Genomic DNA, 23,525 nt, shown 5'->3' on the forward strand with positions numbered 1-23,525 from the left:
GGAACAGCCTTTTAGGCTGGTGGGTGGAGAAGAGGGCAGGCTTACCACTGTTCTCTTCCTCCTCTGGTGGATAATTTGTGGAATGATTTTGGAGTGGTGGAAGAGAGTCAGTGGATGCTCTTTAAGACTTCTGTATTTGGCTTGGATAAGAGATGTTGGCTGAAGGTGAACGGTTTAACGCTGCCTTGAAAGTGTGAGGATAAGCGAGCAAATGGGGGGTGCTGCTTATTCCCAAGGGTGAGTGGTGGTACGCTGCCCTTACTGATCATCATTTGATGTTCCACTCTCCATTGAAATGAAGTTATGATTAATAAAGTTTTTATTATGTTCAAGCAATAAAGGTCATCAAAAGTCTTTTTGGTGTTTGGTTGCTTTATTAAAGTGGAATATGACAATTACATGCCCAGATTTTGGGCTAGATCTATTTACATTTCAAGGACCTATGTACCTATTTTCAAAATCTGCAGCTTGAGAGGTGTGAAGAAGAAGGTGGACATTTTGTCTTCTGCATTTATTGTCAGACCTGTTACTTTTTTCTTGAAAAAAAAAAATTAGTATGTACTTCCAACAACTAATACTAAACAACAGTCTTTATACTCAGAAACTCGACACTGTAAAACTCCACTGCTAATCGTTCTGTGGACCGATGTTCCACTGTGGCAACCCTTAACAGAAAAAGCTAAAAGGAGAAGAAGAAGAAGACGTCTTTATGTTCAGACCTGTGCACAGTGTCTCTCCTGTCTTTTTAGTGATATGTTATGGCAGTTTGTGCTGTAAAGAAAATTAGCATGTGATCAGCTGATGTCTTCAGCTAGCGAAACTTCTGTGATCTCTTACCTTATTATTCTAATCACACACAACAGGCTGCTAAACTGCAACAGCAGCTGTTATTTCTGTTTCCAGTGCCGAAGCAGCTGCAACTCCAGATTTCACTTGACCTGGGGCCTTATTTTTTATGAAAACAATTGTGCTGGGGCCTTACCTTTTATGAAAGCAGTTCTGTTCAAATGGCAAAAAAAAAAAAAAAAAAAAAAAAATGTTGTTTTGTTAGCTGTGTGCAGCAAGTGTTTTATATGATTATTGTTTGCCGTTCTTTTCCTCTACCGTAATGTATTTGTGGAATGCTGGCCTCTTTATACACTTGCATCCTGTATTGCCTGCCTCCACTGAGCTTTGTATCATCTCATGGGGATCTTGGCTCATAATGATGGGCAGTGGGTGGGCTGGATGAGCTGTCACCTGCAGTCTCTGCAGTTATGAGGGATTTATCTTTGCCACCCAATCAACACTCATACAATGACAGCATCACAACATCCTGTCACCCTTTCTTCTCTGGTACCTAGACAGTTTGCAACCTACTGGTCTTTATTATGGAACAGCCTTACAGTGGTAAAACCCTCCCCTTAACATTGGATATGTGGATAATTACTGCTTAAACCTTTTCCACCCCTGCTCCCAGCTTGGCATCAGTAAACAAAGCTCACCAGCTGAACATTGATTGCCAGCAGCATAGCCAGGTACCGTCCCCTTCACCAGCACGCTGACAAACAGGCCAAATCAGAGGTCTTTATTTCCCCTTATGAATCCTGCCTCCACTTTTATTGCAGTTTTAAAACTTCACACTATCATAAAAACTAATGTACAACGTATAGCTCATATAAATGATTATGTTGTTTTCTTTACCTGTATGCGTAAACAAAAAGCAGTATTTTAGGAAAATTTGCTATATATTATATATTGAGTACAAACATATTCAGCAATATCCACATTTGCTTTTGTTTGCACACTTCAGAGCCCTTAAAAAGAAAACAGACAGTGTTGCACCATAATTTATTGAGCTGATTCTTTGCCTGGTCAGATCTGTTTTGCACATCTGGCCATTGTAATATTTTGTATATCACATCTGGACTGTGTTTGGACAACTGCTTTGAGAATTAACAACTTCAAACCATGCTTCATTGGTAGACTTAAGGGGTGGGAACCTTTACGTATTCTGATCTTTTTAAACATCTGCTGACTCAGGCTAGACAGTGAGGTATCTGTACAAAGTACATAATAAAATACATGCATTTGTTTTGCTATTTTAGAAGGACAGATTCCTTTTTTGAAATAGATGTGAGTCACCTACATGAAATGAATATTTGAAATGCGCTTCATTGTAGCAGCGAATTAATTAACATAAATTAAAACTGGGAAATGATTAAAAAGATACATATAAGGAAGCAAAACTATAATACACCTGCAAAACTAGTATGCAGTAGAAGAAAATTCCAGTTTGACACAAGTCATTTACTACTTCTTAGAAATAACCGGTGACATGAGTGTCCAATATCAATATGTCTAAACTACAGTCTCTGATAAATGACTAATGTATTGCAAACAAGAAGAGGAAGCTATTAGTTCTCAATGAATATATACAAATGCTTACCCCAGGTCCCAAGAAAAACATCCTCATGTTTTCTGTTACAAAATGGGTCCTGCTCTAATGGTTTTCAAATGACCCCTGTATGAGTATGTATGGTGGGGGTTTGGAGTGAGTCCACATTTATACTACAAAGCCTGCTATGTATGAAACTCTAGCTAGGAAAAGAAATGAACAGAAAAAAAACAATCTACAAGGAAAATGTTGTAAATGCCTCGGAGATTTCAATACTCATCACTCTTTGGCTTTTAGCAGATGAAAGGCAGATGCTGAAAAACATACAGAAAAAATAATATAAGCTAAAAAGTATAGAAAATATGACTTATAAAAACATCCTTTATGCAACAAGAGCATCCAGTCTGCACCCCATGTCAAAAGTGGGTCGAGAAATTTTAGAAGTTAAAGCAATGTTAATGACAGATGCAATATTTTGTTTCTTTGTAATTTTAGATTGTTTGTATTATTATATATCATCTGATTTTAATAAAATGTTTATGAAAAATAGTAGGCTTTGTCTTATATTTCAGTATAGCACATCTGGAAAAAAAGAGTGCTGTGACAATGGAAAGAATTTAACTAGAATGGATGGAATTTAACTAGGTAGCTATAGCTAGTTAACCCTTTGCTATCATGTGAGTCACTAATTACATCGTAGATGGATTGTGAATGAATGCATTAAATTTCAGTAAAAGAAATGTCACCTCCCTCCTTAAAGCTATGTAGCTTGTAATGTGCTGCCTTATCCTTTTTTTCCTTACAAACTTGTCATTTTACACATTAAAAACAATCCTGTAGAAGCAGAGCAATGCATTCTCGTGCTTTTAGTATATATTTAGTGGATTTAGTGCACGAAGGAATGCAGAAGGGAGTACTATTTCCAGATGTTCCTTGGAGCACATCGAACTCAATGATTTTGTGTGAAACAGGCAGCTGATAGCCATGAATCTCCAATCTAAGGGCTTGTAGCTCATTGCTTTTTATCACTCTGCAGGTTTGCCCTTCGATCTAACTTTGTAAGAATGTCTTCAAACGCTATTTATGTTTGATTGATTATTATCTGTTGTGTTAAATCTATGCTCCACATGCAAAGGCTGCCACAAAAGCAAGCCATGGAAGCATGCTTATGACACACTGTATACAGACTGATGAAGTTTGCATGGAGCATGTTAGTATATCCTAGAGAAGCTGGGAGGCATAATTTCAAAGGATACATGGCTTAAAGCATCTGGATAGAAAATACTGGTGCTATCCCCTCCCATAAATGCTTTTGTTGGAATTCTTATACTAACTTCAGTGTTTTTATCTACACCGAAGTTTGACTTAAGTAGTAACTTATATCTCCTTCTGTATTTTGCCAAAGCATGTGACTGCCTTTGCTCAATTGTTCAACAATCATTTGGATGGGGCAGGATGTCCATATTAGCTTTCCTTCGGTCACTGTATCTGTTTCCCAAGAAATGTAGTGACATGACGACTGCCTATAAGTAAGAGAAAGATGCAGAAGGGGTCCCCACAAGAGAAATATCAGAACTGCAACATTCTCCTTATCAGTACTATGCAAGAATAAGAAAACAATTCACAAAATAGTTTAAATTCTGTTACACACCTTTTCTAAGTAGTCAAAGACCTTGGCTAACTAGATCATACTGCATTTTACAGACCATTAAAATCCGACTGAATAGTGTTGTCTGTCTGCCTTCCGTTTTCCACCTTTTCTCAATTTATTGTATATCATTATTGTAAAATTTGTTATTTGTTTTTGTTTTTCCTAGGACTATTGAGTGTTTGTCATGAAATGCAAATAAAAAATACTAAGATATGCTGATGATAATGTTGTTTTAAAATGATGGGACACAGGGAGTTTTTTTTTTTCCCATACCATACTATGGGCAGTGCACGGGTGCAACGGTAAATGTTGTCACCTCACAACAAGAGGTTCTCCTGTTTGATTCTCAGCTTGGGGTGCCTTCTGTATGGAGTCTGCATGTCCTCCCTGCATTTGCGCGGGTTTCCTCCGGGTACTCCAGTTTCCTCCGGTTTCCTCCCACATTCCAAAGACATGCACCTGGAGTATTTCTCCCCAGGCCTCTGCTGAAAATAGGCTCTGTTGACTTTCCCAGTCAACAAATGTTAAATAAATAAAATAAAATAAATATGAACAGCTATAAATAGCATAAAGAATATATTTATATGTATAATAGAAGCAGGATAATCACATGAAAAGTATTTAGCTGTGATACTAAATTTACTGTTTGGTTCAGTTTTAATTTTAAAGACCTCTTCTTACTTTATTTATTTTTTGTTTTTGAGTAAAAGTCACTACCGAATTTGTGTTAGAAGATCTGCTTTGTATATGAATTTCTGAACATCACTATCACAAACAACTAGTCTGCGTAGTTAATTCAGACTATCCTAAAAAGAGAAATGAAACTTCACTCCCCTTTCTGTTATTACTGACTCAAACTACTAAACCTATTGTATGTTATCATCTTGCTGTTTTCTTCAGAGCCTCTTTTGCTTTTCTTGGTAAAGCACCTGCACCCAGAGACAAAGAGTCAATGAGCACAATAGAAAGAGAAGCACAGGTGTCCAAGTAAGCTTATTATAATGGCAGATGTTTGAGTAGCTCACTCTTGCTATAGCTTAAGCTATATGGAGCATCATGTCAAGGACTGGGTCGGCAGGCCAGCTTCTAAAGCTTTAGGGCAATGTCCAAATGCCCTAGCCAATGCATAGCTCAAGTAGAGCAGTATAACACTAGTGTAACACCAGTATAACACCAATATAATCCCAGTGGCTACCAAACATTAAAGCTTGCCTGTCTTAGGAGAGGCAGGCTAGAGCCCTGCCAGACAGAAATGAAAATAATAAAAAATCCGTCACCCTGGCATAAAAATAGTAAAAAGAGGGGGTGATGGGAAAGTGCAACTACTATAACCGTCAACATTTACTAGTATGGCAAGTAAACATACACGACTACACTATGGTCATCATTAGCTCATTACTGCAGTAGTCTAAGCTATGTGGCATGAATGCTGGAGCTATGAAAGCAAGGGGTGAGGAAGTATGATCAAAGTCAAGGTATCCCTGTAGAAAAGCCTAGTAACGCTTGGTGTGGGCACAGAGAAAGTATCAAGTTTTTAGTGCTTAGGAAGGTGTGTAACGATAAACAAGGTGATGCCTCTGGTACATTTCTAGAGTCCACCCCTTTTCAAGATTACACAGAAGTAGCCAGAGACCTGGCAGAGGGAGCTCACACTTGGCACTGAAGTGTCTTGGTATGGTGAGAATAACAGAAAGTAATACCATGAGATGACCGTTTACAAATTGTCTGTTTCAGCACTGATTGTCTCTTTTTCTTACCTTCATATGAAATAAGCAGTTGATCCGAAGTCCTGAAGATCTCCGTCCTGTCAATGTAGTATGTGAGTTGCTTGTTGGCATCCTGAGTGTGTAAAATTCTTCTGCGTGTTTAGGTTCTGGGAAGAAAATAAAGAGATGAAGTGCAGACTCCGTGTAAACCCTGAAACAACCTTAGGCAGAAATTAAGGATTTTTGTTTTCAGAATTAGCCTATCTTTCTAAACATGAGCTATGTATGGCTCACAATAAGCACTTTAACTCACATGCTCTGCTTGAAAAGTCAGAGCAATGAGAAACATTATTTCCCAGGTTAAGAACTTTGAATCAGTATCAGGAACAAGTTAAAAAAGGAAACAATATAAGTTTTTTTTCCAAAACAAAAATTAAGCTCCCAAGAAGGAACCACCCAGTGGCAGATTTAGGCACTGGGGCAGGGGCGCACACCACCCCCTTTTTAAAACTGTTTGGAACTCTATTAGAAAAAATGTACTGCACCATTATTTTGTTTTAATTGGGAAATATGCTGCCAAAATGGAATGTTTTTCCCTTTCAACTTGCAAACTTTTTTTTCCTGTACAAGACGCTTCGGAGATGCAATTGGAGGTTGTGGTCAGGTGATCTGTATGATGATCCTGAACTGCTCCTCCAACTGATAGGTAGAAACCGCAAGCCATGATTCTCATTGGTGAGAAAGGGAAGCAAAGTTTGATAATCCGAGTGTGCTTTTACACAGTTTTACTACGAAAAGTAATAGTAGGTATATCAGATTTGTAATACTGCCTCTGATATATTATGTGTACTGTCTACATTTATGAGAAATTAAGCATTGTTTATAAGCCTGCTTATGATACTATACTTAATATCAATAATGTTTTGAACAGTTCAAACTATGGTGAAATTATGCAGAAGTTCTTTTCAGTATGGGTAAAAGTCTTCCATTTAATACGTGCATATCATATCCTTTTTTGGAGTGACTGCATTTATGTATAAGCTCAAAGACGAGATAGACTGTAGTTCTGAAATAGTAAAATGTGGTGCAGATTTGATGTGTTATAGGCAGAGTGTGTGTATTTGTGTGTTTATGACTTTGAAAAGAACTTCAACTTAATCATGTATAACAACATGAGTCTGATACCATCTTTGTAAGCAAACTCTTACAGAGCAGTTGTGAAGTACAACTGCATAGTTATGCTTTCTTATAGATGTGTGATTTGCTGTATATATTTTATTTGTTTCTACAGTGTTTTCTATATGTGCAGATAAATGAAGTACAGTAATCAGGGATGTGATGTAATTGCCATGTTTGTAAATAGGGCAAACCGTCCTGTCCCCTTGGCATGCTAGCTGCTTAATTATTCATACCCCAGAGATGCCCAGACTTGGATAACAGAACTACTTGTTTTCTAGCAAAACCAAGCATATTTTTTATCTAACAATTGTGTGAAACTTTGAGTAGGAATATTTTGTCAGCAGAGGTGATATATTATGGGTGGGGGAGTTTGGGTGTGCCTGAAATGGCAGTGATTTAAAAGCAGTTAAAGTAGTTTTGCTTTTAGCTATTTTTCACTTTATATTACTGTGAAGCAGTTATAGTACTGAATTACATTAGAAGTCACACATTATAATTTCAACAAGCTGTATAACATTTGTATTACCAGGATGAGTTAAAATATGCCTTAATGTGTTTGAAAGCATCGCAGTCTTAACAAGCATTTAGAAAGGTTTTTGCAGGTTGTCACCCCCCCCCACCCCCCATGAATAGGATTGATGTTGTAGAATTTAATTTCTGTTTATTAAGTCATACACCCACATGCAAAGAATTTCAACATTTGGCAACACGGACAATTGCCTGACATTTGACACAGAGGAGTAAGTCTATGAGCTGTTAGTGATTTGTTTCCTGTAGTCTAGGAATGGATTCCCTCAAACTGCATTTCGCTTAACCAAATTGTGCCCTTCAGACTGAGTCCGAAAAATTCCATGTAGCTCAGTGGTCTATCCCAGTCAACAAACCAATAGGCAGTATTCCCATAATAGTTAAAAAATAGTTTATGGAAAGTTAAAAAATGTAATACAAAGGGAACTTGTGCTATTTTAAATTATTCAGTATGTATTAGGCTACTTAGGCACATATTAAAATATTCATATTTTTATTAATATTTTAAGAAACAACTAACTTCAAAAAAATGCAAGGCACTATGTCAGATATCAAAACATGAGATAAATATACCAGTAAAACTTTTACCTGAATTTCCACCTCTGAGAAAAGTGCAATTTCCACAATGTGACAAATTTGGATTTTTGCTGCTGGACTCATCAAATCTTGTTCTGTTATTTTACCACCCATGTTATATGAATGCCACCCATATATATATATATATATATATATATATATATATATATATATATATATATATATATATATATATATATATGTTCAATTTTACAAGCAAAGAAATGCTTTCATTTTTAGGTATACTTTTTAATATATTTGCATGTATGTAGCTTCAGTATTGGAATTCACACTAGATATTTTTAAGACTATAAATACTTCAGCATATATATAAAATATTTTGAAACAGAGCACATGTTCGCTGGATGTCCATACTTATAACACCACAAAGAACCCCTGGCATATGACATTCACCTGACTCATCCTGTCCACAAAGCCAGCACAGACCTGAACCCCTCTAACCTCCCCAATGCTTTAGTTTCTTAAGAGTTATTAGCTTTGCCTGATTCTGAGCATCCAGTTTCCAAAAGGCTCTACTTTTAGATACCCTTGACTGTATCCTAAATTTTGTTTAACTAACTCTGTTCAATTCTGGCACTATTCCTCTTTTCAGACTACTTCCCACAGAATGCTTAGCTCCCCTCTCTCATGGCTTAGTTTTACCATCTCTAGGGTGCTCCCCAGAGGTACTCTGCATATTTGCCAGATTAATTTTCATAATGCATCTTAGTTGCATTGCTTGCCCCTAACTGCCCTTAATTGTAATAATAGTTTGATAGATATAAAATCATTCAAACTCTGAAAAATTTCAGAAATTGGAAAAACATACAAAAAATTGGCCACCAGATGGCATTACATTGTACTGTATTATATATGTTGTCATAGAAGATGGTTTATGCACAAAGCACTTTATTTAAACTGAAGTTTTTTATAAAATTTTCTCCCATCTTATTTGTTTTTAACAACAAGGTTTTTATCACTTTTATATACTATGTTATTCATAACCATGTATTTCATAATCTTTATTTATTAAAAGGCATTTTACTTGATATATTTTTAATGTAAAGTGAAACTCGATATATATTTCAAAGGTGATGTTTCCCTTTCTGGTAATATATATGTTTGTGTGTCTTTAAAACATTTAAGTCAACCAGTTCATTCATTGGTTAATTATTTAATGAATTAAGTTTTAAGTACAGGTTCTTTTTGATATGGTGTTTTATCTGAGAAAGTCTATACAATAAGACGAAAACGCTGTGTTCAATTTGTAAGGCGTTTATGGTTTTAATGCTTTTACGTGCGTGTACATGTTTTTACAATAAAGTCGATTGTGGATGGTATCCTGATTCTCTCATTTTTGCACCTTTGGACGTTTTTTCATTGCTCTGCTAGAAGAACCTTTCACTACTATCAACTTCTGGCATTCATGCAATAAGACCTTTATTACTAGCACAAACAGCAAAGGAATAAGCCTCTGCCTTGTACCCCTCCCAATACTTTACTAACCTGCATACCCATTGATAACTATTGCCATCAGAGACTGCAGTCTGTAAAGCAGCTTCACCAGTTTTTGTAAAACATATAGCTAATCCACATCCTTTAGATACGCAACTTAAAAATCCTAACTTTTTTCAAATGAATCTTTTGAAGTGGAACAGAACCATAGTTGCTCTAACCAAGCCTCATCACTCACAAGCCACCATATAATGCAACAGGAGTCTCCAATGGTCCTCACATCACCTACTCTGAACAACTCCTTCATTTTCCTTTACTTATATCTTACCTATAATTTTTCCAATCTAACAGATAGGACATGCAATTAAAGCTTTACATCCATGTTTATCAAAGAAATTGGAAAGTAATCAATGATCTCTTCCCCTCCCTTTCTTTCCCTTCAGTAGGACTACTGGCTGTGCTTTCATTCATGAGGATGGAAGTTTTTTTTCTTAAAGATTACATTAAATCAACCACAATAACCCTCCTAAACTGACAACCTACATGCTTGTAAAAATCAACTGAAAATATATCCTTTCCTCTTGCCTTGTCTTTTTTTATTTTTCCATCAATTTGTATCTCCTCTGTCTTTCCTGTGCCATGCAGCACGTCGGGCAATGAGCACCCTTCAGCACTCACTGTTTCTATAGTGGTTACAGGTTCTACTGGCTCAGGTTGCTAGCCCAAGGCCCAACCCTCCTCGGAGGGTGCACCACACACTTGCATGCACGCACTCACACCTAGGGCCAATTTAGAGTGTCCAGTCCACTTCCTGCATGCCTTTGTAATGTGAGAGGAAACCAAAGTACCCAGAGGAAACCCACACAAATGTAAGGAGGATATGCAGACTCTGCACAGAAGGCAGCCCAGCTGAAGATCAAACCGGAAATCCTCTTGCTGTGAGGCAACAACGCTAATCGCTGCATCACTGTGACTACCGAAATCTGTCTCTGCCCCAGAAAATCTCTTTGAGATTGATGCAACATGATATCGTCTCAGAGCAAATCAAATTTGTACCCCCATCTGGAGTTCTTGTACTGCTTACTTCCAGTGAGAGAGATTTGTAAATATCTCTCTGAACAGTACAATTGTTTGGTGCGTTTTCCTTTCTTATTCTAATTTACTCTATACGCATCATTACTTACTGACATTTAAGTTGAATGCTGTGAGTTTGTGATCTGTCTTGCATAATGTTGACTATAAAGCACCCCTTCCCTACATTCTGAACAGATTCCTTCTCAGGCTACTTCTTTTATACTTTCACAAAGCTACCTTTCTCTCTGTACTAATAAAGTCTATCAATAATACAACCTATAGTCATCCGCTTCCTCTAAACATCATGCAACGTGACTCCAGGTCTAATTCTTCTTACATTTCTTTCTGTGTCTACCTTTCTCTTACTCTGACTGTGCATACCTTCCACCCTGACTTCCAACCATTCCGCCAACACCAGACACCCATTACTGCATTCAATAGACAATGTCCTTTTCAACTAGTGCAAAACAACATATGTTATTCAGTCAGCTGGTTAGAAAATAAAAAGAAACTGCTGTCCATCTGTGAGCTGGTATTTTATGTAGAGAAGGTGACAGAAACAGGGCTTCCACATAAAGTAAACAATTGTACAGCAGTAGTACATGACATGTAAAATCTCCTTGAAGCGAACAAATCCCTCCACTCAGCTCAATATAAAACATATTCCAGTACTGATACAAGAGAGGGTTAAACTAGCCTCCAAATGGCCCACACGAAAAATATCTACGAAGGTGAGATAACTGCACCAATTTTCAGTCACCCTTAACCAGGTATGTAACAATCATTTATCAAACGTAAAACCTATGAACAATCTGGACTAGGATAACATTTGTAACATTTGTGACACACAATCACACATGGCAATTTGCACTGCAACTGTTTGCAGTCACTCCGTTTCTTCTTACCCTTTATTGTGCACTGAATTTATTACTTGCAGTGAGGTGTAGGAAATGTGCATAACTAAAAGCAGTAGACAAACCTAGTACACAAAGAAGCTTACCAATGTTTTTATTATTATTTAATTTAATTTATTTACTTTTCTAATTCTCTTTCTGTCCATAAATGTATTTATAAAGTAAATATAGTAATCTTTTTTTTTGTTCATAGGTTCGTACTAGGGTAAGTGCCCTTGAGGGCCATTTTTAAACCTAGTCAATTACCCCATTTGAAAATGAAACCCTGCACCTTGTGTCTGTAAGGTAAACACCTTAACCATTATGCCATCCTCCCACCCCCTGCATCTTAGTAGTTTATATAAACATGCTCCCTGAACGACAGCTCAAATAATCTCCACATTTCCCTTTTTTGTCTGGTTATATAAGCATAGTTTTTATAAAAATGAAATGAGTGACTATGTAACTGGACTGCTTACATGATATATGAGCTAAAACTTAACAAGTAGAATCAAGCCCAACTTATTTCAAAAATTTCATTTATTGCCTGATTGGAGATTACATGGGGTGGGGGGCATGCATATGTTTGCTGCAATTGGTTCATTCTTTTCCCCTATATTACTAGAACTACTTTCCCATGCTCTTGTGTAAAATCATATAGATTTTTCCATCTGGAGGTAATAGCATTCATATGAATTTTTCCATCTGGAGGTAATAGCATTCCTGATTATCAGTGCCAGCTACAGCAACTCTCCTTGCAAAGTCCTTTCTTGTTGTGGTATGCTTAATGTAATCCAGGTATTGTATGAAAATGGAAGAGGCACTTTTATGGGAAATAGATATAAATTTAACTAATATAGTCCGTGCCATCTTGAAATGGAAGATAGTACAAGAATGGGACTTAGAATCTGTGTTAAGGTAATTACAAGCTATGCCATCTGAACTAAGGATATAGTCTTGCTTGAAACTGTGCATTGGCCCCAGTGCCTATGATGAATAAATGTGGGCATTTTTGAAGGATAAAAGGGGACATGTTTATCTCCCGTATCATGTCCAGGGTTCTTTTCACAACCTTTGAACTTTGAACTTGCTTCATACTCATTACATTCCATTGGCCCCCAGCTCAGAAAACAACAGCTGCATATGACTATGTGCACTCTTAGTTTTGCTGGTGAGTGTAATTAGAGGTGATCTTCAAACAGGAAATACAGGATAGATAGACCTTCCAACTCATTAATTTGCCAAAAGAAGGATTTATACAGGGCCTCCCTTAGTTGTAAGTATTTCCAAAAAATCCCTTTTGCTTAAATTATTTTTGTTATAGGAAGGAGAATGAAGTCACGTTAAGTCTTGACCCTATTATAGTGATGGAGGACAGGCAATGACAAAAAAGTTTATTGTACCATTCATTCCAACACACACTATCTACCACATTTGTGAGACCCAGAAGGTTCCAGAAAGGAAGCAAAGATTCCTAGAAGTCCAAGAGGCCTAAAAGCTTAGCAAACAGTTCAGAGCTTTCTGACTGCTTTCCAAAATACAGCATCTTTTAAGCTGTTAAAGTAAATCTTTAGGTTACCAAAGAAGGCAAGTGTAGAATGAGACCTTTAGTAAACATCCTGATACCCTACTTCAGAAGCTTCTGCTAATAAAGTGCAATCTAAGTACCTGATGAGCAGTAAGTGCATTTGTGTATGTTCCCTGGTTAGGCATCTGCAATCACCTTAGTTACATTATGCAATCACAGTTATTCACCTTACAATGCTTCCAACCCAGTGCAAAATTACTACTTAGCCTCTTTCATTTCCTCAGCTAGAATCTTAAGGTAAGCAATACAGGAAAAACTTAAACTATAAAAACTTGCAGTGTTCCAAAAGTGTTGTGCTATGACTATTTTGGATTTCTTGGTTTACAGTTTGCACCAGCAGCACCTGTGGCACTGCTGTTTTCTTATGTTTTCTCCTGGCAACGCTGTCATCTAGATAAAATGCTACTGACAGTATGTGGGTAACTTGACTGGTTCTTGAGGTATTCTAAGTTGTTTACAAAATATTACAAACTTAATAGTTACTATGTTTACTTGAAACATAATAGTTACTATGTTTACTTGAAACATAATAGTTACTATGTTTACTTGAAACATAATAGTTACTATGTTTACTTGAAACATAATAGTTACTATGTTTACTTGAAACATAATAGTATGATTACTTGAAACATAATAGTTACTATGTTTACTTGAAACATAATAGTTACTATGTTTACTCAACTTATAAAATCCAGTTTAAGACCTACAACCTAAAGAATACCACCAATGTAAAAATAGTTTGTGCCAAAGCGTTTGCCATTTACACTTCTTTAATAACCCCTATGGTTGCAGAGATATGAACATTTATTTAAAATGTTGTAACGTTATTTGATTTTATCAAAAAGCTTTGGCTCTGCCATTGAAAGTTACAGTGCAAACTAACAGAGCTCGATTTGAGGGAGTGAGTTAAGGTAATCAGTTAAGAAATAGCTTAAACTATGAGAGCTACCAGTGTTCTTTGACTGTTGTTCTCTATCTATTTTGGATGTTTTTACAGCTTACTTGCCCTGGGTCTGCTCTGCTTTTAAATCCAGAGGCTCTTAAGTTGATTGAGCCTTATGTAAATTTGACTTCAAAAGCTCCTCACAGCTGTATCTCATCTGCTTATAGTGGTGAAGACTAGAATATCCTACTAGGAAAGCCCTCAGCTTATACAGACAAAACTGTTACCCTGACATTCAGTATGTACCTAATGCTGTACCTAAAGTGTGAACCCTACTTTTTCCAGCTTGCACAGGAAGTGGTTCTACCACCAAACCCTTTCTGGGTCCAATGCACTATACATGAATTGAGTTCCAGAATATGCCTGCCTGGAATGGTTTAGGACTGTTTTGCTCTGTTGTGAATAAGAGAGGAACAGTTGGCCATTACTGAATTACTCCCACCATCGTTTTCTTGTTCAGCAGAATGCTGTCAAAGAAAAACTCTTGGGCATTAAATATGAAACTGTCACAGCATTTCTTCTGACTACTGTGCATATTTGTGCAATGCACAAGAGAGAAGAAAGAAGGAAGAGATTCTCTTAAGCCCTCTTTTAGGTCTGGGATCAGACTAGCTAAATAAAGTGCATTGAGGCAGCACTATCAGCTTATTATACTAGTCACTCCATGCATAATTCCTGTGGTTACTTTACTAGTTCCCAACCTCTAAGTAAGACTTACCTATGAGGCAGCTACAAGTAAGATGCATTTTCCCCAGCTGATTTAACTAGTTGCAGTAGACTTGCATTACTCATTGCAGAGTTGTCTGTTTTTAAATCCTTTTCTGCAATTTTCTGTTTTGGATTTTTTACTGATGTTACTGGGTTGACTTTTCACTGTTCCTTTCTTGCACTTAAACTACATCTGGATGATATACCTGTTATAGTACTATTTTCTGGTAGTGTACTTTTTTTACTTTTACTCTTTATAGTGAGTATAGTAGGTGTTGCACTGTATTTGCTACTTGAGAGAATTGCAAGTGTTTCCTGCCATTGAATTGATGCTTGCTGTTAAATGGATTTGCTTTTGTAAAGCTTTCATACAGTCTACTGTCTTTAGCAATTTTACTATTCTGATTGTTATCTTAGTTATTTGATATTTCACTGTTTCATTGTACTGTTCTGCTAGCACAATGTTTGGCATCTAGGCTGTTATTCCTCTTAAGACTGTTGTTACTGTAGGGAATTGCTACCTTGTCTATCGTTAAACTGTTTTCATGCTAATATTTTGTCTCTTAAGCAGTTGCTTTTGAGTTTAATTCTCCGCCTGCAAGCTATCATTGTTATTATTAGCTGTTTATGACATTAGCTCCTTCATTGTGCCTACCTAATTATTACCTTAATCTGTCCCATATCTTGTTAACTTACCTTACAAACTAAGCCAAACCATACCACTGGAGCAACTTACTACTAAATTAGACTCTGCAATTAATAATTACTATACCCAGCTTAACTCTAACCTTAAATAACTAACTACATTTACCACTATCACCTTAGCACTAAACTTTAAGCTGTATATTTCTTTGTGGTTATCTCCTATCGGTAAAAGCTATTTTATATATTCTTCAGCCTTTATTACACCAGTTGCTTGCTTAAGATCAAAACTGTTCCTTGTAATGTAGCCTTAATAAGGTTCCCCCTGATTACTCTATATGAAATGCTGAAAACATCAAAATGCTTTGGGTGGGAGGGTAGCCTAATGGTTAAGGTGTTTGCCTTACAAACACAAAGTACAGGATTTGAATCTCACAGAGGATAATTGGCTAGGCTTAAAATGGCTTGCAAGGGCAGTTAGCCTAGTACCAATCTATGAACCTAATCTCTCAACGTACGTCTACTTATTCATTTTGTTTCTTCTTTTTGTAAACCTACTTTAACCTATTTCTGAATTTCCTGTGTCAGTAATACATTATAAAACAACAAATTATATTTTATCATGGGTCTGATCATAGTTATAAATACATTCTTTAATACCGTTTGATTTCTAATTTCCATTATACCCTTTAGTAGGCCAGATTGTATTAAAAACTTAAACACCAGATTAATGAATGCCAACACTAAGAGCATGCAATCTGTATTCAAGAACATCCCTACCACATTTTTATGCTTTCTAGTCATTACTTTTAAAGTACAAAACTCCTTTACACAAGGGCCTCTGGCTGACAGGGTCTTCCTAGTTGAATTATGAAATGAATGAATGAATAAATGAATTATTTAAAACATGCTGAAAAAACAGCATATCCTCTTATGTATCCTTATTTAAGAAAAGTATGCAGAGAAGTACATTATGTGTCTGAGACTAACATACCCATAGCCTAATACCTAAATAATAAAACCATAGCTAAATAACAAACCCATAGCCTAACATGCTACATGGGTAAAACATGTGCTCGCGATATGTCATTGTTGTTTTACATAAACTCTCTGAATATCTCACTTCGTATGTCTCTCTCTGCACTAGGAAAACTGTGAACTGTAAGTTTATGGTATATATTGGTGGTGGTTAAGTTTATGTGTGCCTCTCATTTATTATAGTACTGTTATTTTTTTTTTTTGCATATCCTTATATTTCTGTTGAGTCTATTCCTGCTGTTGTAGTTGTTATGTTTCTGATGTAAATAGAACATTTAAATTTGTTTTACTTTATTTACTTTTTTGTATTTTATTCTTGTATCTAATTTAAATAATCTGTCTTCCGTCTGTAAACTGTCATTCTTATGGTATGAGTCTGAATGTTAAAATATCATGGACCGATATGCACTTTTTCCTCTGTGTTGATCTGTATGACAATAAAGTTTACTTTGACTTTAAACATCTGCCCCACACAGCTCTGACCACTTGGAGACATGGAAATATTAACAGCATGTCAGGCAAATATATTGATGTGACAATATGACAACTGTGAACAGAGGTAATCCAAAAAACTCTAGTCAGGTCTTGATTAACAAGAAACAGAGTATAAAGCATTAGTCTAGATAAAAATCACTTTAGCTAGCAGATCTAGTGGACTCTTTCTCTGATGCCTTCTCTTTGGGAAGAATAAAGATGCCTTGTTGAACTTTCAAGTAGTTTATTCAGTTAAGTAGGTAGATGGATGAATGTTTTTGTTCTAATACATTACATTCAACAGATGAGTTATATAAAGGGAGTTACAGACAATGGTGGGAGGGTCTAGGGGAGCTGACTGGAACAAAATCTACTACCAAATCCCCAGCAACATCATGTGCAACTGCATGTATATTGCTGTCTTTCCACACATGATGTCAGAGCTTCTTAGGGTGCTTTCTACAACCACCAAATCCAGTGTGTCACTTTACCACTCCCACCCCGGTACTCAGCTAAACAGACTTCACCCCCCTCCCTTTTGCAAATTCCTGGATCCGCCACTGTCACATGGATTTTAGGTGACCAGATATGTACAGCCCCTTTCAAAATCTGTTTCACTTGTGGCAGGTTAAAAAGGGGGGATGAAAATGCAGACAAGCAAAGATAGCTGACAGATTAATCTTAAGAGAAGAATTAAAAAGGCCAGAGGATAATAACTCACGCAAATACTGTAGAACAAAAGGTTTCTGACCATAAAAAGGCTCTGTTTCTTGTCTTGGCTCCATCTAGAAAACTATTTCCACTTACCTATATATGATTGTTTAGTAGCAGTCTTCTTTACACCCTTTAATACCAGCTACTAATCTACCAAAAAAAGCTACGTAAAAGGTATTTAAAATTCTATCATCTAAGAAGTCAATTGAAAAAGTTGAAGGTTGGGGTGCATCAAACAACCCCTGTCCACCCTGTCCAGTGTGAGTAAGAAAATTCTGTGAAGAAGTTTGTGGCAATTGTCCTTAGCAATTTTCTAAAGAAGGGAGAACTACTGTTGCCTGGACCAAAAAGGAGTTAATATAATTATTTTTATGGAGTCCTTCTGTATCTTTAGAAATCTGGCTTTCAGAGGAAAGTTGAAAAGGATATAGTAGCATTCCTGTCCATGGGAATGAAAAGGCATTTCTCTTCTAAGCCTCTGTGTAAGGAGTGCTGCAGTAGAAATCCCATAACAGTCTATTGTAGCTGGAGGCAAATAGATCTACTTGAGGAATTCCCCACAGATGGAACAATTCCTGGAACACTTCCAATTGCAACTTCATTTGTGAAGTTCTGTTCTGATCCTACTCAGCTTGTCTGTAATACTGCATTTCTCTGTTGGAATGTAGCTAGCCTGGAGGGCCAGATTGCTCTTCTGTGTTGCCATAATTTGTCTGCAAAGGGGTTATTAGCCAGTTCCCCCATTTGTTTATGTACCACATCACAATGGTGATGTCTGTGATTGCTAACAGAGGGCCTGGAGTCCAACGATATTTCAGAGATTTGAGATCATTAATTTGTCTTGCTTGTTACAGAAACCTTGGACTTTTGCTCCTTTAGGCAAAGCTCCCCAAGCAAAGTCTGAAGCATCTGTAGTTACAGACTGACTAGGGGGTGGAAGGGAAAAGAGAGACCTGGGTTGAGAAACAGTTCATTCACCCACAAAAAAAAACTGATTTTTCACAAACCACAGTACTAGAATCTGAAATGAAAGGGGTGCAGGTTTTGGGGAAAACTGATCTGATGAACTACTGAATTTTTCTCATATGAAGTATGGCCAAATCACGAGAATAGAAGATATCTTGAAGCACAAAATTCTGAAATATCCCTTTGTAGATGTCTGAGTCTGACTAGAAAATAAATATATGACAAAAAAAGCTCAAGAAGGCAAACAAAGTTAGGAAAATGTATGTAGCCAAACAAATAAAGAAAAATTCCTGTTCAAGGACCACAAAACAAAATAAAACAAAAAAAAAATATTAAATGCTGCTAGCTTTCACACAAAGGTGCTTCATCAGATATTTACAACATAACACTTTAACATTTAATAAACTTTTATCCAAGTCACATGATCTTAATTAACCGGTACTTATCACCTAAATTGCTTCATTTGTAACACACTGGTTTGATGGAAATACATCCCCTTAACTCTGAATAATTCTCAGCCCTAAACCTTGATTTCCAGACATGCTCTGTGCATTCTGTTTTAGATTTTAAGTCCCCTTCTGTCAAATTTGGATTCACTTTATAACCTCGAAACACTGAAATATCGAATTTCAGTATCTCGAGACTATAAAACCGAATCCACAAAACACCGACAAACAAAAACAGCGAAACCACATAACCAAAAACACCGCACACACTACACTTAACATACAACACAACACCCACATCACAACATAAACAAAAAAACAACACACATACACAACTCACACACACATAAGCAGGGGGCCAAGCCCCTGCACCCTATGGGGCTGCGCCCACACCCCCTACTTATATATACTAACTCCGAGATCGCACAAACACAACACAAAAGCTCACTCACACACGCACATTCTCCAATCCCTCACACACACTCTAGCTCCCACTCAAAACCCTTACAAAACACTCACTTACCTGACATAACACCTACATCCACACATGGCACCGCGCACCACCAAAACACAAACTCGGACATTACATAGTGTAACTTCATAACCGCAAATTTGACATATTTTCGAGATATATTCAAATTCGCGATTATGAACATTTGCTATTTGTAACATTCGACTTTATAGCTTCGAGATACTGAAATTCAACATTTCAATATTTCGATGTTATAAAGTGAACCCGTCAAATTCACATAAGTTGTTTGTAAAACTGCATATTTAAAAGAATTTGTGCTGTCAGTGGCTGTTATATGTTTGTAAAGTGCATTTGTGTCAATGGCCCTTCGTACATCAAACAGATATTCACATACCACATGCCACTTTTGACTTATTTATTTTATTTGTATTTGTTTTGCAGGGTAGAGCATTGACCTCCATGGACCTTTTGACTTGCTCAGAGTCACACAGTTAGATGATGCAGACTGAGCGAATCGAACCTCGTACCTCTGGAGCACAAGAAACAGCTCGTAAACAAATGACTTAGAAGACCACTTAAAAATATATGCAAAAATAGCCACAAAGCATGGTAGAGTATTGGCAAAAAGTGCAGTCACCTAGCTTATAACAACTTAAATTGAAATAACAGGTGATTCTTGGATGGGGGAGGGTCATGCGAGTGTGTACGGCCCACTTTGTACCAGAGTAGGAGACTGCTACATATGCTGATGTTGTCATTAGTGTACATTCAGCTGCTTCTGGGTAAGAACTTGACATCAAGCCTGTCCTGATATGAAACATTCCTTGTTTATTTTACCTGTACCCTGCTGTTCCTGTAGCCTTGTACATTTGGGTTTCTGTATTTAGTCTTACTTTTCCTTTAAAGGACAACTCCACTGTCCCATGCCCTTTGCTTAGTTTTTATGTCAGTAATAACAGCTTTACTTAGTAAAACACTACAAAGCACTGACTACTTCTTAATTCATCTGTTTCCTATCACAAGCAATAAAAGAGAGTTAGCATCCCATCATGGTTTTGCAACCAGAATATTATTTTTTTTCTATGACTGTATTTATCTTAGTCCTCATGAAATATGATTGACACTTGTGCTGCTGACTAGGTACTAAAGTGCAGAAGGAAGCATGCCAGAAAACAGGTTTCTGCAGTCTTTTTTTTTTTAAACAAGAAACATCTTTATTAAATTATTACGTATGACATAGGCAATCGTACATTTGTAAAAATGAAAACAAGAAACCATATTGACATCATTTTAGTTGTACACATTATATATCAAAAACCATATTGACATAAATTTAGTTGCAAACATTATACATCACTTATAATAGAGTCAGTCATTGTCAGTCAGACATTAAATAGCTCATTCAAATCCTGCCTTCTTTTAAACCTTTCTCATCCTCTGCATGTATTGTTCCCAAAATTTACATTTTTTTCTATGTAATTTGCTCCTAACCTTTTTAAACAATCCTAATTCCAGTTGTTTTATCTCTTTCACTATACTCACTACTTCTAGCACAGTTGGTTTAGACTATGATTTCCATTTTCTAGTAATTACTTTTTTGGCAGTCACCATAATTAGACACAGGAAGGCCTTCCTATGGCTAGGCAATTCCGATTCTGTATTATACCTCAAAAAAAGTATTTCCATAGTTACACCAATTTGCTTACACATATCTCTGACAAAGAAGTCTGCAAGGAATCTTTAAAGTCTGCTGACTCATTCCACTCCCAGAAAATATGTTCCCAATTACCTCTTTTTTCACTATCACACTTCCAACGTTTGCTGTCTACCTCAAGAAAAATTCTACCTATGTAAACACTTCCAAGAAAAGATCCTAAAATGTTCTAGACTTTGGTGCATATTCTGGATAAATTCATATATCCCCCATTGTTTCTTTGTGAATTACTTATCCAGTCTCTCTTCCCAATCATTTCTAACTTCCTCTGATTGATTCTTATAGTTATCATACAATATTTTGTATGCTCTATTAATTATTAATTTTTAATAGTTACTTCTGTTCTAAATCATACTAAAATTCTACCAGTCCTGGTCTTTCTCTTAGGAGCCCTCTATTTCTTTCTCTTAGCCTACACTCTGATATCAGTCCTTGATAGGGAAGGCAATCTCTAGCCTGCAGTCCAAATACATTTTTGGCCTCTTCCCATTTTTTTACCTTTCCCTCTCTAATTATTTATTGTCAATATCTTGGTTCTTTTGCTAGTTTCCTCCAATAAATTTCAGCCCGGTCTTGTCTAGTCTCTGTACCCCTAATTGCAGCTAGCCCTATCGGCCGAATCTTCTTTCTCCATTCCCATGTTGGCTAAGTTATTTGAATACTATCTCTACTTTATGAATATAATATTCTGTATAGTTATTGTTAGTCTCCTTTAGGATCAGGTTTCTGAAGTCTTGAGCTTTGAGCTTTTGGTCACATATGAGCGAGCAGTCCAAGTGCAGGAATGAAATATGACATATTAGCCGATCCTATGGGGGATGAGAATGGATTCGCTATGTAAATTATTATCAGGCTGACTTAATAAAAGCCTATAATTCTGATATTTTGTCTGGAAGTGATCTGAATGAGCTTTGAAATGTGTTTTAGCAACTAACAAGAAACACAAATTATACTGAAATAGCCAAGAAAAAATAATGACACCTTAAAAAAATGTAGACACAAAACAGCTGAAATCATGCTGTCTATATCTTGTGATATTTTAAGGACCAAAAGTACATTAATTGAGAAAAATTGGCTGAGAAAAAAAAATCATATCATAAAACCTTAACTATGGCTCAGGCGATCCGTGTTTGATTAATGCTTCTGGTGAGTGCTGGACAGACAGAAAGGGATGGGAATGCCCATCCTTGGTGGTATGATGTTCATCGATGATGTTCTCTAAGTGGGGAGTGTGGTCCAAAGAGGGGGACCTGCCTTCACATGTAGTGAATGACTATGGGAGGCAGAGAATGGAGTCGGAAGGCCATATAAAAGAAACTCTCCCCAGATGGTGCAAAGATGGCTGACCCCCCCCCCCCAAGAATCCCTTAGATTCCATTACCTTCCCAATTAATTTCAGAGTAAGACCAGGGGATAGAAGATTAGCTGGTAGACCAAGCATGGATGTGGGGCACTGGGGAGCTGGGCCATTTGAATAATGTTAAGGAGGAACAAAAAAATTTAAAAAATTCATATCTGTATGACAGGACCTCATATGTCAATTTTTGCTACAACATTTTAAAATTATACTACCCATCGAGTGTGACAGGGAGAGGGTTAGTACTGTGTAAAATATCAATTAGAATGGATACAGTTGTGCAGTATTTGTTTTACTTTACTTTATTCACAAGTAGATGGCATGAGCCACTGTGACTTTTAGCCATGCATGAAATACTTACAGACAAAAAACAATTATACCAGAGCATACTCATAGGATATTAATATGTGACACATTTGGGAGAATAAAAATATAATGGCTTATTATTTACGTAATAGATGGATACCAAGTCTATATTGCAATTTGTGAAGTCTAGTATGGATGTCCTGATACACAGCTTACATATGCAGCTCAGATGAGATGGATATGTTTATTATACTTTATTTAAATGGGGGTATGAGTATTACACTATATTTGCTTGATGAAAGAAAGAGACAATAAGTCCAGTCGTCCATTTTAAATGCTTTAACATTCTACCTCTCCTCCAGCCCTGTCTTCTTCTTTATCTTTCCCCACCTTCCTCATGCCCTCTTGAACGTCTCTGTTTATTTCAGAAGCTCTATCATACATTCAGTTAGTCACTTTCATGGGTCCATACCCCTTTTTGTTATAAAATACTTTGTTATCCATGAAGTAATGAATCTCTAAAACCTGCTGTTGGTTCCCCCTCTGTCCCCATCTGTCCTTCCTGTTCAGAATTCCTCCTTTGCTTTTCACTGCCATGATCTCATGCACCGACATCATGTCCCCTCCTCTCTCCTCTGGTTTAATGGAAGAAGACCTATAGCTGTTCTAACCTTTTGTTGTACTTCATCTGCATCCCACAGCTCTTCTCCTCTGCATT

This window comes from Protopterus annectens, chromosome 13.part0 (assembly GCF_019279795.1).
Source record: "Protopterus annectens isolate FY-2018-M chromosome 13.part0, PAN1.0, whole genome shotgun sequence".
In the NCBI taxonomy this organism is placed as follows: domain Eukaryota; kingdom Metazoa; phylum Chordata; order Ceratodontiformes; family Protopteridae; genus Protopterus; species Protopterus annectens.